The sequence below is a fragment of the Myxine glutinosa genome, chromosome 9 (assembly GCF_964187855.1).
Source record: "Myxine glutinosa chromosome 9, kmMyxGlut1.1, whole genome shotgun sequence".
NCBI classification, from domain to species: domain Eukaryota; kingdom Metazoa; phylum Chordata; class Myxini; order Myxiniformes; family Myxinidae; genus Myxine; species Myxine glutinosa.
In genome coordinates this window covers 142,465,356-142,480,652 of record NC_136269.1, presented here as the reverse complement: position 1 = coordinate 142,480,652, position 15,297 = coordinate 142,465,356, and the positions used below count along the sequence as shown (strand labels likewise).

The 15,297-nt window shown below is 42.2% G+C and overlaps 1 protein-coding gene across 1 annotated transcript in view; it reads right to left on the bottom strand.

The window, feature by feature from the left end:
* The window catches only part of LOC137434630 (uncharacterized), a 158,007-nt gene that overhangs the window by 122,505 nt on the left and 20,205 nt on the right, over positions 1–15,297 (bottom strand). The window lies entirely within an intron of this gene.

Here is a 15,297-nt window from a genome sequence, read left to right as displayed (position 1 = left end):
AGCGTATGCGATCGTCGAGTCTATTCGGCGATGGCGCCCGTACTTACTCGGGCGGAGCTTCCAAATCATCACGGACTAGCAAAGCGTTGCGTTCATGTACGACACCTTACACGCTCAGCGCATTAAGAATGAGAAAATCACTCGCTGGCGGATCGAACTCGCCGACTTCTGTTACACCATCAAATATCGCCCGGGGAAGGATAACCGGGCCGCCGATGCCTTATCACGACCGGCTACATGCGCGGGTATCACCTCTTTGGAGGGCCTACGGGTGCTGCATGCCACTGCGGGCCATCCCGGCGTAACGCGTTTCGCTCATTTTGTGCGGTGTGGCAATCTCCCATACTCGATTGACGATATCCGCCGTATCTGTCGCGACTGCGCTATCTGCGCGGAAATCAAACCGCGTTTCTATAACCCTCCCATGGGGACTCTGGTTAAGGCTACGCGACCGTGGGAACGCTTGGCGATGGATTTCAAGGGCCCATTGCCGGTGTCGAGCGGCTCTCGCTATCTGCTCACTATCGTCGATGAGTACTCGCGATTCCCCTTTGCTTATACGTGCGCGGACATGACTGCTGCCACGGTGATGCGATGCTTACAGAACTTGTTCTCAATGTTCGGTTACCCGGCCTATGTCCATACCGACCGGGGTGCGGTCTTCTTGTCTCAGGAGGTGCGCGGCTATCTGCTCCAAAATAACATTGCTTCTAGTTACACCACGCCGTACAGACCCCAGGCTAATGGGCAGATCGAATGCTTCAACGGGATTATCTGGAGGGCCGTCATGCTCAACCTCCGGACCCTCGGCCGGGGCCTCGATAAATGGGCTTGGTCGCTACCTGCGGCGTTGAACTCGATCAGGGCTCTCCTGTGTACGGCAACCAACCAAACTCCCCACGAGCGACTTTTCCACCACCCCAGGAGCACGGGGTGTATACGGTCTTTGCCCAGTTGGCTCGCTGGGCCCGGGCCGGCCTACCTTAAACGGGCGGTTCGCGCGAGCAAGTACGACCCCCTAGTGGACAAAGTGCAGATTCTCCAGGCTAATCCTGAGCATGCTCGTGTGATGACGACTGATGGCCGTGAGACTACTGTCTCCGTCCATCACCTTGCCCCTTGCGGGGTCGCTGACCTGAGTAGGGAATCGGACGAACCGATCGAACCCATCTATGAGACTATGGCCTCTCCCGACGCTCCCATCGCCGAAAGTCTACCGACCCTCCCCTCGCCGAGTCTACCTGGGCCCGACGACTTGGAGTTACCCCCTTCGTCACCCGACCCTGATGGCGCCTCCGACGCCGGGGACACAGGGATACGTAATGCCGTACCCGGGGAATTTCGGACGCGTGCTGGCAGAGAAATTCGCCGCCCGGCCCGATACGGTTGGGTCGACTGATGTTCCGCACCCTGTTCGTGCTGACGCTCACTCGCTTTTAGCCGCACTGCCGTATAATTCTGACGGGGGGAGAATGTAGTGAAATCGTATTCGTACTGAACCCGGGGTGATGCTCGCTGCTCGTTGACACCGCTAGGGGCGTGACTATAAGACCCGCTGCTGCGGACGGTGCTCCGAGACTTCTCCTGTGACACGTTACATCTGGTAGACTTGCTAACGGTACGCCAGCATAGAATATCCAGCTTGCTTGCATTGAATGTTATGAATGGACCCATGTGATGCCACATCGTATACTTATTGTATTTCCTGTATTACAGGATGATGTTATGATCTAAATGGAATTAAACCACCCGTTGGACTAAAGTTGTGTGGACCTGATTGGTTTTCCACAACAGTACTCAAAGTCTGCATTCGCATTGTGATGTCGTGCTGTCTAACCCCAATGAGAATTTGCAGGCGCTGCTGCGGAAAAGGGTCCCGAAGGTAAGTAGGGTTGTGTATGGCGCGAAAAGGTTTGGCGCGAAAAGATTGTTTGCGCGCTTGGGATCCCGACGTCACCCGGGCGCTTGTGGAAGGTCCATGGTGCGCTGTGTCAAAGTGAATGGCGCGCGTGTGAGGACAAGGTGTGCGCCGAAGCGCGAGTGTGAAACAGAGTATGAAACCGAGAGTGAGAGTGAGTGCCCAACGGAGTGTATGTGTGAAGAGTGTGATACAGAGTGTGAGTTGGCTGGAGAGAGTGTTTGAGGATGCACACCAGAGCGTGTTGGAGAGAGTGTGAGGGAGTGCACACCAGAGCGCATGAATGGGTGCGCAATAGAGTGCACACCCGTGGTGGTTACGGAGTACGTAACGGAGGAGTGTGCGCAAGAATGTGCACGAGGGTGTGCGGTGATTGGGTGTGTGCAGGAGTGCACACCCGTTGGTGTTACAGAGTGTGTAACAGAGTGCGTAAGTGGTATGAGAGCACCAGGGTGTGCGCGAGGATGTGTACTAATGGAGTGTGTGAGCGGCGGGAGTGCGCCTGAGTGATGTGCACCTCAGTGTGTAAGAAAAGAGTGCACGGAGAGAGAGTGCAGGAGTATAATGTGTGGAATGTGTGGGAGGCGTTGGAGCGCCTCGGTGTACGAGTGAGAAATGGGTCGCATGGTGTGAGAATGCGATTCGGGCATCGACGCAGACCGGGGCAGCGTTTAGGCCTACGGATAGCCGACGCGAGCTCTTGGGGCGTGGTGCACTTTGTGTGCTGTGGGGGCCGGCGGGGATCGTTGCCGCGGCGGTCTCGCAAGGAGCGCCGTGCACGATTCCGGCCGGGCCCCGCCCTGTATGGTCGGTGCCGTGCCATGGCGCAAGGGGCAAACGGCACGATTCCGGGGGACAAAGGCCAGGACGGACCTTCGCCCCCTGGCGGGCGCGGTGCTCCGGCCGGGGAAGGTTGGGTCATCGTGCCGGAGAACGGAAGGCTCCGTGCCGGGATGGCGCCTGGAACCTCGGCCCGAGTATGCCTCCTCCCCAGAATCGCAAATGCCGGACGGACCCAACCTACAGTAGACCAACCACCCGCATGCATTGCTCGGCTTTTTGAACCCGAGCTGTAACGAGAATGTATTCCCTCCCGACGAGGCTCGAGTACAGTGGACAGTTAGCCATAGAGTTGGTGAATGGTAGCTTTACCATTCGTGCTACTTCGGGCAAAGGAGCAGTAGATTTATGGGGTTTGCCAGTGAAAACTAGCCAGGGTGGGCTAGGATAATTGTTGGGGAATTAGATGACCATAGGAGACCAAGATTTAAGTAGAGACATTGATACAAATGGAGGGGACGTAGTCAGATTAGATGGATATTAATGATGAGGAAGTGGTTAGTGTAAGGGAAGACGGGGAAAGCACCAGTATTAGAGGGAAGTAGTTAGTTAGATGATGCTGTATGTGTGAGTATGGGAAGGAACTTGGTGAAATGAGGCATTGATCGAGAATGGTTGTGTGTGTGAGTATGGGAAGGAACTTGGTGAAATGAGGCAATGAACTTGGTGAAATGAGGCAATGGTCCGGGATGACCGGAGAACGTGTATGAGTGGTGTATTGAAGACAAATGTAATGGTGTTGAGTGAATGACTTGCATGGGGTGCAAGTGAAGAACAGGTGTGTGGAATAAATGGTGTGGAGTGAGTAGTGTGGAATGAGTGGTGTGGAGTGCATGGTGCGAAGGAGTGGATGGGGGAAGATGGCCCCCTTCACGAATACCCGGGGAGGGTAGTTTAAAGTTAGGTAGAGGGAGTAGGTAAATTTATTGGATATTGACATCTGTGGTGCAGGTAGTAGCAATGGAGTGCTTTGAGGGGTGCATGAGTGAGTGGAATGGCTGGGTGTGTGGGCTTAATTAGTGAGTATGGTTAAATGGGCACTCCGCCACTGGTAGTCTGTCGGCCAGGTGAGGCCACAGGTAGGCTCGCAGGTAGCCAGTTGTGTAGTGTTCAGTGGGGCCCGAGGATCCAAAGGAAGGACCCGGGTAGGCCAATGCCAGAGAGGGCATTAGCGGGGTGAGAGAGCCAGGGGGCCTTCCCCAAGTTAGGGTAGTCACAGAAGCTAGGCAAGCTCGGGTGGTGACTTCAGTGGCGGAGGTGCACAGGTAGGTATACCTGCTGGTAGAGCCACACGACCCAGCCCCGAAATTGTGCGAGGGCACAGTAGGAAAAATTGGGGGAGTGAGATCCCAAATTGGAAGAGCACCACAGGGAGGGTCAATGGGAATTGGTTTTTAGAACAACATAGTGTAAAGAGGCCAATTGGATTGGCAGGGCAAGACCCCGGGTAGTGTAACTGTGTTAATGTTATGAGAAGGATAGTTAGGATGAAATCTCTTCGCACCATCCGCATCCACTCACCAAGGTGACAGAACTCCACACCAGGTTTTGCAGTTGATTTGGAATGAAAGACGCATCATGACGTCGGTGAGACATTGTGTGTATTGCATCCCTTCCTTCTTGGGAGGGATTGGCTGACGAATTTGGAATTAGAGGGGATAAGGGACAAAACGTAGAGACGGAATTTGTAAAGTGTAAATACGGGGAGGGGCATGGGTAGTGTAGGTTGACATGGGGGGTGACGAACGGCTAGGGACGAGCTTTCTCCGCTCGCCTTCCCGCACCCCTCATATTGCATTGCCTTGCATGATGTGTACCCTTGCGCCCTTGCCCCTTCTAACCTCTGCTTTGTCTTTCCTCCCCACCCATGGACCCATATCTTTTGTTGAGGGGTGTGCAGGTACCCTGAGCTGTGCGGCTGCACTTTTGCGCTGCACCCTGCTGCCTGTGGCCTGCACCGGTACACCTATGGACCACACGTTCTGTGGCCTGGCACCCTTGCTGGGGCAGACAATCACGACAAACGTTATCTTGCCCTGCGGACCACTGTGTTTTTAAGTGGCATCAATGCCATGCAGTCGGACCACCTAAGTTGGCCCTGCTGGCCGGAATAAAAACGGACACGGTTTGTGCCTTTTTATTAATTCCTTTGGTGTGTCAGGAAAAGAAGACTGTAAGCTTTGATGATGGCACACCGAAGATGAAGTAAGAAGACGTCGCGTCCCAGCAGCCAAGCAAGCACAAGACATCACTGATATAATGGTTGAAATGTGATGATTGTGCATTTTTGAAATGTGATGGTGCATTTTTGAGCATATGGGGGTATGGTGTATTGGTGCAGTGCATTGCATTTGTGTTTCCTCTTCTCAAAATTTATCTTCTCTCCCACAACAGAACAGGTCCTGGGTTCTAGTATTGTAAATAAGTAGTGGTCTTGTAAATAACATGCTCCCCACCGGCTTTATGTATAGTTTGCGAATTCTTTCCGTAATTCGGTTAATTGTGGGCGTGAGTATGTTAGTTAGTACACAACGCAGTAGGTGGGACATATCTAGTGTTTAAAACTGTCGGACTCAGGGTGTTAGGTTAAATGGTGGTCTTTCTGTCTTCAGGTAGGTGGTCAGGTAGGTGGTCTTTCTGTCTTCTACCGACTCCGCTCCGGCCTTGCTCCCCCAGCTCTCTCTGTGCTCTGTCCCCCAAATATTCCTACAGGTCGCACAAGATCTGCCAGCAACCCTCTGATGGTTAAACTGCCGAAATCTCGGCTCTCTGCTCACCTTCACTCTTTCATTCCTCTTTTCTCCCGCCTCTGGAACAAACTCCCACACTCCCTTCAATCCCACTCCTCCCTCCAGGTCTTTAAAACAGCTGTTCACCACCATCTCTTATCTTCCCCCATCCAAAACCTTGATCTTTTCTACCCCCACTAATTCACCCCAGATCCACCTTGTTTGAAATTCCAACTTCTTTCCTGGAAGTCCTGGCAGTGTCCATATGTTTATACCTCTCCCACCCGCCCCCCCCCCCCCCTTCACATGCCTCCCCCCCAAAGCCCTCTCCCTCCCACAGATCTCTCGATGTCTCCATGTCTCTCGGTCCCTGCTCTCAAATGTTGTGTTGATCTCAAATCTCAAATCTCTCGGTCCCTGCTCATCTCAAAAAAAATGTAGAGGGAAACTACACCTGAGTGTCACACTAATTAAAAAGTAGTCCTGACCCTTGCATCAGAACCGGTCGGGCTCATTGGTGTGTGGGTTCGGCTCGGGAACGAGCCTGGCAAAGGAGGGGTGCAGTGTTGCGGTTCTGAGAATGTACATATTGATAAATAAAGGTTTAAGGTTTTTCCCCCATAGTTAGTCCACATGCAACACGTAGGCCACCTTAGAACATTAGTTATGTCATAGTATATGTGTAGAATAAGGCCATTCCCAATAGTGATACCTGCGTTGTGTAAAATAAATAAGCTTAGGTCCCGTTCATTTTGCCGCCCACCCTCCAAATCTACCTCGTTGGGCAGCATCCAGTCTGCGCCCCATTTTTGCTATTGCCCCTCGCATTAGGATGCTCAAACCAGCCAAATGCCACAAGGTAGGCCTGGAAAAGGGGGAGGAGCATGAGGTCCGGGTGTGGCCACGTCAAGCAGCACGTCAAGGGCAGAGCCGGGAAGAGCCAACAACCAACCAGGGCTCGGGTGAAATGGCGTGAGGGGCATGGAAAAAGCGCGGCTGACAATTCTAGAGGGTTCGCTGGGCGGCGCTATATAAATGCGCACACAAAGCCCTTCCAGAGGGACTTATGCGCTTTACCAGGAGGACTGTCCAGGACTGGCACGATTCGCACATGGTGAAAAGGACTATTGGGAGAGGCGCTTTGTTGGAAGGACTTGAACGAAGGACTGGCTGGTGTTAAGAGTTATAAGCAAGGACTTGCTGGGAAAGCGCATTAAGGGCTCGCATCAGTGGCACATTGGAGAGGACTTCGGCAGGAAAGGCACTTTGGATTGAACTGTATCGAGAGCGCATACAGCGCCGGTTCTGCTATTACGTATGCGGCCGAGACCGCAGGTATAACCGCCAAGCCGGTTCGTTTATTACGTACGCGGCTAAGCCATGAAGTAACCGCCCAGCCTAGCTTACCTTTCGCCGATAATTGTCCAATCCGCACCAATGACACACGGGGAGCTTTCTGCCGTCCTTCCGTCTTCTTCACGACAAGTCGGGGACCCGGAGAACGAGCTCTGGACATCATCCCTGGACCATCAACCCTGACCATCTACATCCCCGTGTGAGTGTGTCTGTGTGTGCGGGCCCGTTTGTCCAGGGGATAAGTTAAGACTGTTCTTAAGGCTGCACTGTGTTTCTTCTTCTTCGCTTCATTGTACAAAGTGTTAATAAACCAATGTGTTCTTCCTTTATTCTTAATCCGACCGTATTAGTGATTTCTTCCAATGGGTAAGCGTGGCACGATTACAACCGCTCAGATCGGGTTTAGTACCTGTTAACGGCCAGGATCACGGCTCGCTATCGCTTGGCGTTTCCACCTAAAACCGTGGTTCGGGCGGGGTTATTTCCTTGCTTCCTGGGAGGCGCTGGTAATTAAATAATAGGAATAATTCGGCCTACCACCCTATTCAGCGCTGACCGGAAGGAACGTAATAGCCCTGGATCATGTCGGCTAGATAAAAGACAAGGGGATTAATCCCCCCTTGGTAAGGGTGAGGCCGACGTTGAGAGCCGCAACAATATTAAGAACCACATTTTAAGGTTCAATCATCTATATTGGTAAATCAATACAGGGTGTTTATAAATCTCTATCTATTTCGAGAATTAACGGGTAGCTAAATAGATAGGGATCTTGATAAACACCCTGTGTAAGAAGTTGCATTAAGAGTGTCTGATTTTAATATGTGTCTGATGTATATTTAAAAAAACATTTTTCTAATACTAAATCCACTGCCTACAACGTTGTCATCAACATTTAGTTCATAACTCTAAAGTTCATCATCAACATAAAAAACTGTGAAATTTTGGAATGATGTGATAAAGTGAGGGATTGATCTCAAATAGAGTGTTTCTTCATCATGTTATCTTATCAGATTCAATTTTAATCCAATATAAAGCTTAAGGTATTGATTTCTCTCAGGGTGTTAATTGGAGTTTCAACAAATGGTTTAACCATATCAATTCCCTCAGCGGTTGATGTCGGTTCTGGCTCTTTAAACCGAAATGTTCTTATTTTATTTGTCATTTAAATGCTTCATCAGTGTTTTCAATCAAGTAAACAAGCATTCATTCTCCATTCTCCTCATGTTTGCGTGTTTTAAGGTGAGATGTAAAACCTAATAAGAATAATACTTTGTTATTTTTAGTGATATTTGTATCTTGGAGGGAAATAATACTATTTTATAGATATTGTTATTTGTATCTATGAGGGAAATAATACTATTTTATAGATATTGTTATTTGTATCTATGAGGGAAATAATAATATTTTACAGATATTGTTATTTGTATCTTGGAGGGAAATAATACTATTTTACAGATATTGTTATTTGTATCTATGAGGGAAATAATACTATTTTATAGATATTGTTATTTGTATCTATGAGGGAAATAATAATATTTTACAGATATTGTTATTTGTATCTATGAGGGAAATAATACTATTTTATAGATATTGTTATTTGTATCTATGAGGGAAATAATAATATTTTACAGATATTGTTATTTGCATCTATGAGGGAAATAATACTATTTTATAGATATTGTTATTTGTATCTATGAGGGAAATAATAATATTTTATAGATATTGTTATTTGTATCTATGAGGGAAATAATACTATTTTATAGATAGTGTTATTTGTATCTATGAGGGAAATAATACTATTTTATAGATATTGTTATTTGTATCTATGAGGGAAATAATACTATTTTATAGATATTGTTATTTGTATCTATGAGGGAAATAATACTATTTTATAGATATTGTTATTTGTATCTATGAGGGAAATAATAATATTTTATAGATATTGTTATTTGTATCTATGAGGGAAATAATACTATTTTATAGATATTGTTATTTGTATCTATGAGGGAAATAATAATATTTTATAGATATTGTTATTTGTATCTATGAGGGAAATAATACTATTTTACAGATATTGTTATTTGTATCTATGAGGGAAATAATAATATTTTACAGATATTGTTATTTGCATCTATGAGGGAAATAATACTATTTTATAGATATTGTTATTTGTATCTATGAGGGAAATAATACTATTTTATAGATATTGTTATTTGTATCTATGAGGGAAATAATACTATTTTATAGATATTGTTATTTGTATCTATGAAGGAAATAATACTATTTTATAGATATTGTTATTTGTATCTATGAGGGAAATAATACTATTTTATAGATAGTGTTATTTGTATCTATGAGGGAAATAATACTATTTTATAGATATTGTTATTTGCATCTATGAGGGAAATAATACTATTTTATAGATATTGTTATTTGTATCTATGAGGGAAATAATACTATTTTATAGATATTGTTATTTGTATCTATGAGGGAAATAATACTATTTTATAGATATTGTTATTTGTATCTATGAGGGAAATAATACTATTTTATAGATAGTGTTATTTGTATCTTTTTTATTTTTTATTTTTTTTTGTATACAAGATCGAGGCTCGTGAAAGAGCGAACATTAATCACACAGAAAGACAAACCGACACATAAAACAAATAACATCGGGAGCGGTAGACAAGATGGGGAGAGAGGGGGAAGGACACAAACACAACATTTGAGAGCAGGGACCGAGAGACATGGAGACATCGAGACATCTGAGAGAGGGCGAGGGCTTTGGGGGGGGGGGCATGGGAAGTGGGGGGGGGGGGGGTGGGAGAGGTATAAAACATATGGACACTGCCAGGACTTCCAGGAAAGAAGTTGGAATTTCAAACAAGGTGGATCTGGGGTGAATTAGCGGGGGTAGAAAAGATCAAGGTTATGGATGGGGGAAGATAAGAGATGGTGGTGAACAGCTGTCTTAAAGACCTGGAGGGACGAGTGGGATTGAAGGGAGTGAGGGAGTTTGCTCCAGAGGCGGGAGAAAAGAGGAATGAAAGAGGGAAATAAAACTATTTGTATGAGGGAAATAATACTATTTTATAGATATTGTTATTTGTATCGATGAGGGAAATAATACTATTTTATAGAGAGTGTTATTTGTATCAATGAGGGAAATAATACTATTTTATAGATATTGTTATTTGTATCGATGAGGGAAATAATACTATTTTATAGAGAGTGTTATTTGTATCAATAAGGGAAATAATACTATTTTATAGATATTTTTATTTGTATCGATGAGGGAAATAATACTATTTTATAGATATTGCTATTTGTATCAATGAGGGAAATAATACTATTTTATAGATATTGCTATTTGTATCAAAGAGGGAAATAATACTATTTTATAGAGAGTGTTATTTGTATCAATGAGGGAAATAATACTATTTTATAGATATTGTTATTTGTATCACTAGGGCGTGCCCGTACGTGGGTGCAAAAAAACATGCGTGCAAACAACAACAACAAAAAAAAACTTTGAAACCACGTGGCAGTAACGACCACAGAACCCCCCCCTCTATTTACATGAAATGGTTTGGTCCATTCGCAAAGCCAAAGCGAACGGCTTGCGAGTACGGTAGAACCCCCCCCCCCTCTATTTACATGAAATGGTTTGGTCCATTCGCAAAGCCAAAGCGAACGGCGAACGGCTAAATCGCCATAGCTCGGTAACTACTTCTCCGATTAATATGAAACCTTGAAAAGGCACATCCTCAGGTCCCCAGCAATATACCTGGCAAGTTTCAAGTATATCGGACCCGTGGTTGTTGAGAAACAGCGGTCACAGACAAACAAACACACAGACACACACACAGACACACACACAGACACACACACAGACACACACACACACACACACACACAGAGATTACTGGAATTATAGATAGACTAGGGCATGCCCGTACTATATATAAGCTAGGACGTGCCCGTACGTGGGTGCCCGTTCCTTGCCAAAAAAAAAAAAAAAAAAAAATTTGTGTAGGGGTGTGTGTGTGTAAACATCCTAGGGCGTGCCCGTACGTGGGTGCAAAAAAACATGCGTGCAAACAACAACAACAAAAAAAAACTTTGAAACCACGTGGCAGTAACGACCACAGAACCCCCCCCCCCTCTATTTACATGAATGGTTTGGTCCATTCGCAACGACCACAGAACCCCCCCCCCTCTATTTACATGAAATGGTTTGGTCCAAAGCGAACGGCTTGCGGTGTTTGGTAAAGAAATCGCCATAGCTCGGTAACTACTTGTCCGATTAATTTCAAACCTTGAAAAGGCACATCCTCGGGTCCCCAGCAATATACCTGGCAAGTTTCAAGTATATCGGACCGGTAGTTGTCGAGAAACAGCGGTCACAGACAAACATACACACATACACACATACAAACACACATACACACAGAGATTAATGGAATTATAGATACTAGGGCATGCCCGTACTATATATATATCTAAAAGTATATCCCCCCCCCCCCCTCTATTTACATGCAATGGTTTGGTCCAAAGCTAACGGCTTGCGAGTACGGTGACAATCCCCCCCCTCTATTTACATGAAATGGTTTGGTCCAAAGCTAACGGCTAGCGGAGTTTGGTAAAGAAATCGCCATAGCGTGCACAAATGCGCAGGAAAGCGAAAGAATCGCAAATTAGTTTTAATTAGTTTTAAAACATAGTTTAACGCCAACATAGCGGCAACATAGTTTGCCAACGTGAAATAAATGAATACGCTCTCAAATGTGCCAAAAAAAAAAAAAAACGCTACCCGTACGCTCTACCCCGCCCGTACGCCCGTAAACAAAAAAAACAACGCTCTTCGCTTCCGCCCTTCGCTCTGACTGAATTGGGAGAAATAATGCGCATAAGAAATCGAGAAATTATTATTTTCTCCGGAAGAAATCGAATTACGTACCGTAATGGCGCACGCGCTGGGCTCAGCATCAGCTCGCTCTCACATCGGCCACGCCTACGCAATAACGCGTTCTGTGATTGGATGCCGGAAGTGCAGTCCTCACTGTCCGGAAGGTCGTATATCGCAGTTACGATGAATCGCAAATTAGTTTTTATTAGTTTTATAATTAGTTTTAAAACATAGTTTAACGGCAACATAGTTTGCCGATGGGAAATAAATGAATACGCTCTCAAATGTGCCATCCGAGGCAGAGTGTGTTCGCCACGTTCGGCACACGTGATAGCTCGCTGCTCTCTGATTGGTTGAATCGTTTTTTGGACATAGCTCGGTAAGTACTTCTGCGATTAATTTAAAACCCTGAAAAGGCACATCCTCGGGTCCCCAGCAATATACCTGGCAAGTTTCAAGTATATTGGACCGGTAGTTGTCGAGAAACAGCGGTCACAGACATACAAACAAACAAACGTACAAACAAACATACACACAGAGATTACTGGAATTATAGATAGATTGTTATTTGTATCTATGAGGGAAATAATACTATTTTATAGAGAGTGTTATTTGTATCAATGAGGGAAATAATACTATTTTATAGATATTGTTATTTGTATCATGAGGGAAATAATACTATTTTATAGAGAGTGTTATTTGTATCAATGAGGGAAATAATACTATTTTATAGATATTGCTATTTGTATCTATGAGGGAAATAATAATATTTTATAGATATTGCTATAGATATTGATCTATGAGGGAAATAATACTATTTTATAGATATTCTTATTTGTATCTATGAGGGAAATAATCCTATTTTATAGATATTCTTATTTGCATCTTTGAGGGAAATAATACTATTTTATAGATATTGTTAATTGTATCGATGAGGGAAATAATATTTTATAGAGAGTGTTTGTTATTTGTATCTATGAGGGAAATAATACTATTTTATAGATGTTGTTATTTGTATCTTTGAGGGAAATAATACTATTTTATAGATATTGTTAATTGCATCGATGAGGGAAATAATATTTTATAGAGAGTGTTTTTTATTTGTATCTATGAGGGAAATAATACTATTTTATAGATATTGTTATTTGTATCTATGAGGGAAATAATAATATTTTATAGATATTGCTATTTGTATCTATGAGGGAAATAATACTATTTTATAGATATTGTTATTTGTATCTATGAGGGACATTATACTATTTTATAGAAATTGCTATTTGTATCTATGAGGGAAATAATACTATTTTATAGATATTGTTATTTGTATCTATGAGGGAAATAATACTATTTTATAGAGAGTGTTATTTGTATCTATGAGGGAAATAATACTATTTTATAGATATTGTTATTTGTATCTATGAGGGAAATAATACTATTTTATAGATATTGTTATTTGTATCTATGAGGGAAATAATACTATTTTATAGATATTGTTATTTGTATCTATGAGGGAAATAATACTATTTTATAGATATTGTTATTTGTATCTATGAGGGAAATAATAATATTTTATAGATATTGCTATAGATATTGATCTATGAGGGAAATAATACTATTTTATAGATATTCTTATTTGTATCTATGAGGGAAATAATACTATTTTATAGATATTCTTATTTGTATCTATGAGGGAAATAATACTATTTTATAGATATTGTTATTTGCATCTTTGAGGGAAATAATACTATTTTATAGATATTGTTAATTGTATCGATGAGGGAAATAATATTTTATAGAGAGTGTTTGTTATTTGTATCTATGAGGGAAATAATACTATTTTATAGATGTTGTTATTTGTATCTTTGAGGGAAATAATACTATTTTATAGATATTGTTAATTGTATCGATGAGGGAAATAATATTTTATAGAGAGTGTTTTTTATTTGTATCTATGAGGGAAATAATACTATTTTATAGATATTGTTATTTGTATCTATGAGGGAAATAATAATATTTTATAGATATTGCTATTTGTATCTATGAGGGAAATAATACTATTTTATAGATATTGTTATTTGTATCTATGAGGGACATGATACTATTTTATAGATATTGCTATTTGTATCTATGAGGGAAATAATACTATTTTATAGATATTGTTATTTGTATCTATGAGGGAAATAATACTATTTTATAGAGAGTGTTATTTGTATCTATGAGGGAAATAATAATATTTTATAGAGTGTTTGTTATTTGTATCGATGAGGGAAATAATACTGTTTTATAGATATTGTTATTTGTATCTATGAGGGAAATAATACTATTTTATAGATATTGTTATTTGTATCTATGAGGGAAATAATACTATTTTATGGATATTGTTATTTGTATCAATGAGGGAAATAATAATATTTTATAGATATTGTTATTTGTATCGATGAGGGAAATAATACTATTTTATAGAGAGTGTTATTTGTATCAATGAGGGAAATAATACTATTTTATAGATATTGTTATTTGTATCATTGAGGGAAATAATACTATTTTATAGATATTGTTATTTGTATCGATGAGGGAAATAATACTATTTTATAGAGAGTGTTATTTGTATCAATGAGGGAAATAATACTATTTTATAGATATTGTTATTTGTATCATGAGGGAAATAATACTATTTTATAGATATTGCTATTTGTATCTACTAGGGCATGCCCGTACTATATCTATATCTAAAATTATATCCCCCCCCCTCTATTTACATGAAATGGTTTGGTCCAAAGCGAACGGCTTGCGAGTGGTGACAATCCCCCCCCTCTATTTACATGCAATGGTTTGGTCCAAAGCGAACGGCTTCCGGAGTTTGGTAAAGAAATCGCCATCGCGTGCACAAACGCGCAGGAAAGCGAATGAATCGCAAATTCGTTTTTATTAGTTGTAAAACATAGTTTAACGCCAACATAGTTTGCAAACGTGAAATAAATGAATACGCTCTCAAATGTGCCATCCGAGGCAGAGTGTGCCCGCCACGTTCGGCACACGCGATCGTTCGCTGCTCTCTGATTGGTTGAATCGTTTTTTGGACATAGCTCGGTAAGTAATTGTCCGATTAATATGAAACCTTGAAAAGGCACATCCTCGGGTCCCCAGCAATATACCTGGCAAGTTAAAAGTATATCGGACCCGTGGTTGTCGAGAAACAGCGGTCACAGACAAACAAACGTACAGACAGAGATTACTGGAATTATAGATAGATGAGGGAAATAATACTATTTTATAGATATTGTTAATTGTATCGATGAGGGAAATAATAATATTTTATAGAGAGTGTTTGTTATTTGTATCTATGAGGGAAATAATACTATTTTATAGATATTCTTATTTGTATCTATGAGGGAAATAATACTATTTTATAGATATTGTTATTTGTATCTATGAGGGAAATAATACTATTTTATAGATATTCTTATTTGTATCTATGAGGGAAATAATACTATTTTATAGATATTGTTATTTGTATCTATGAGGGAAATAATACTATTTTATAG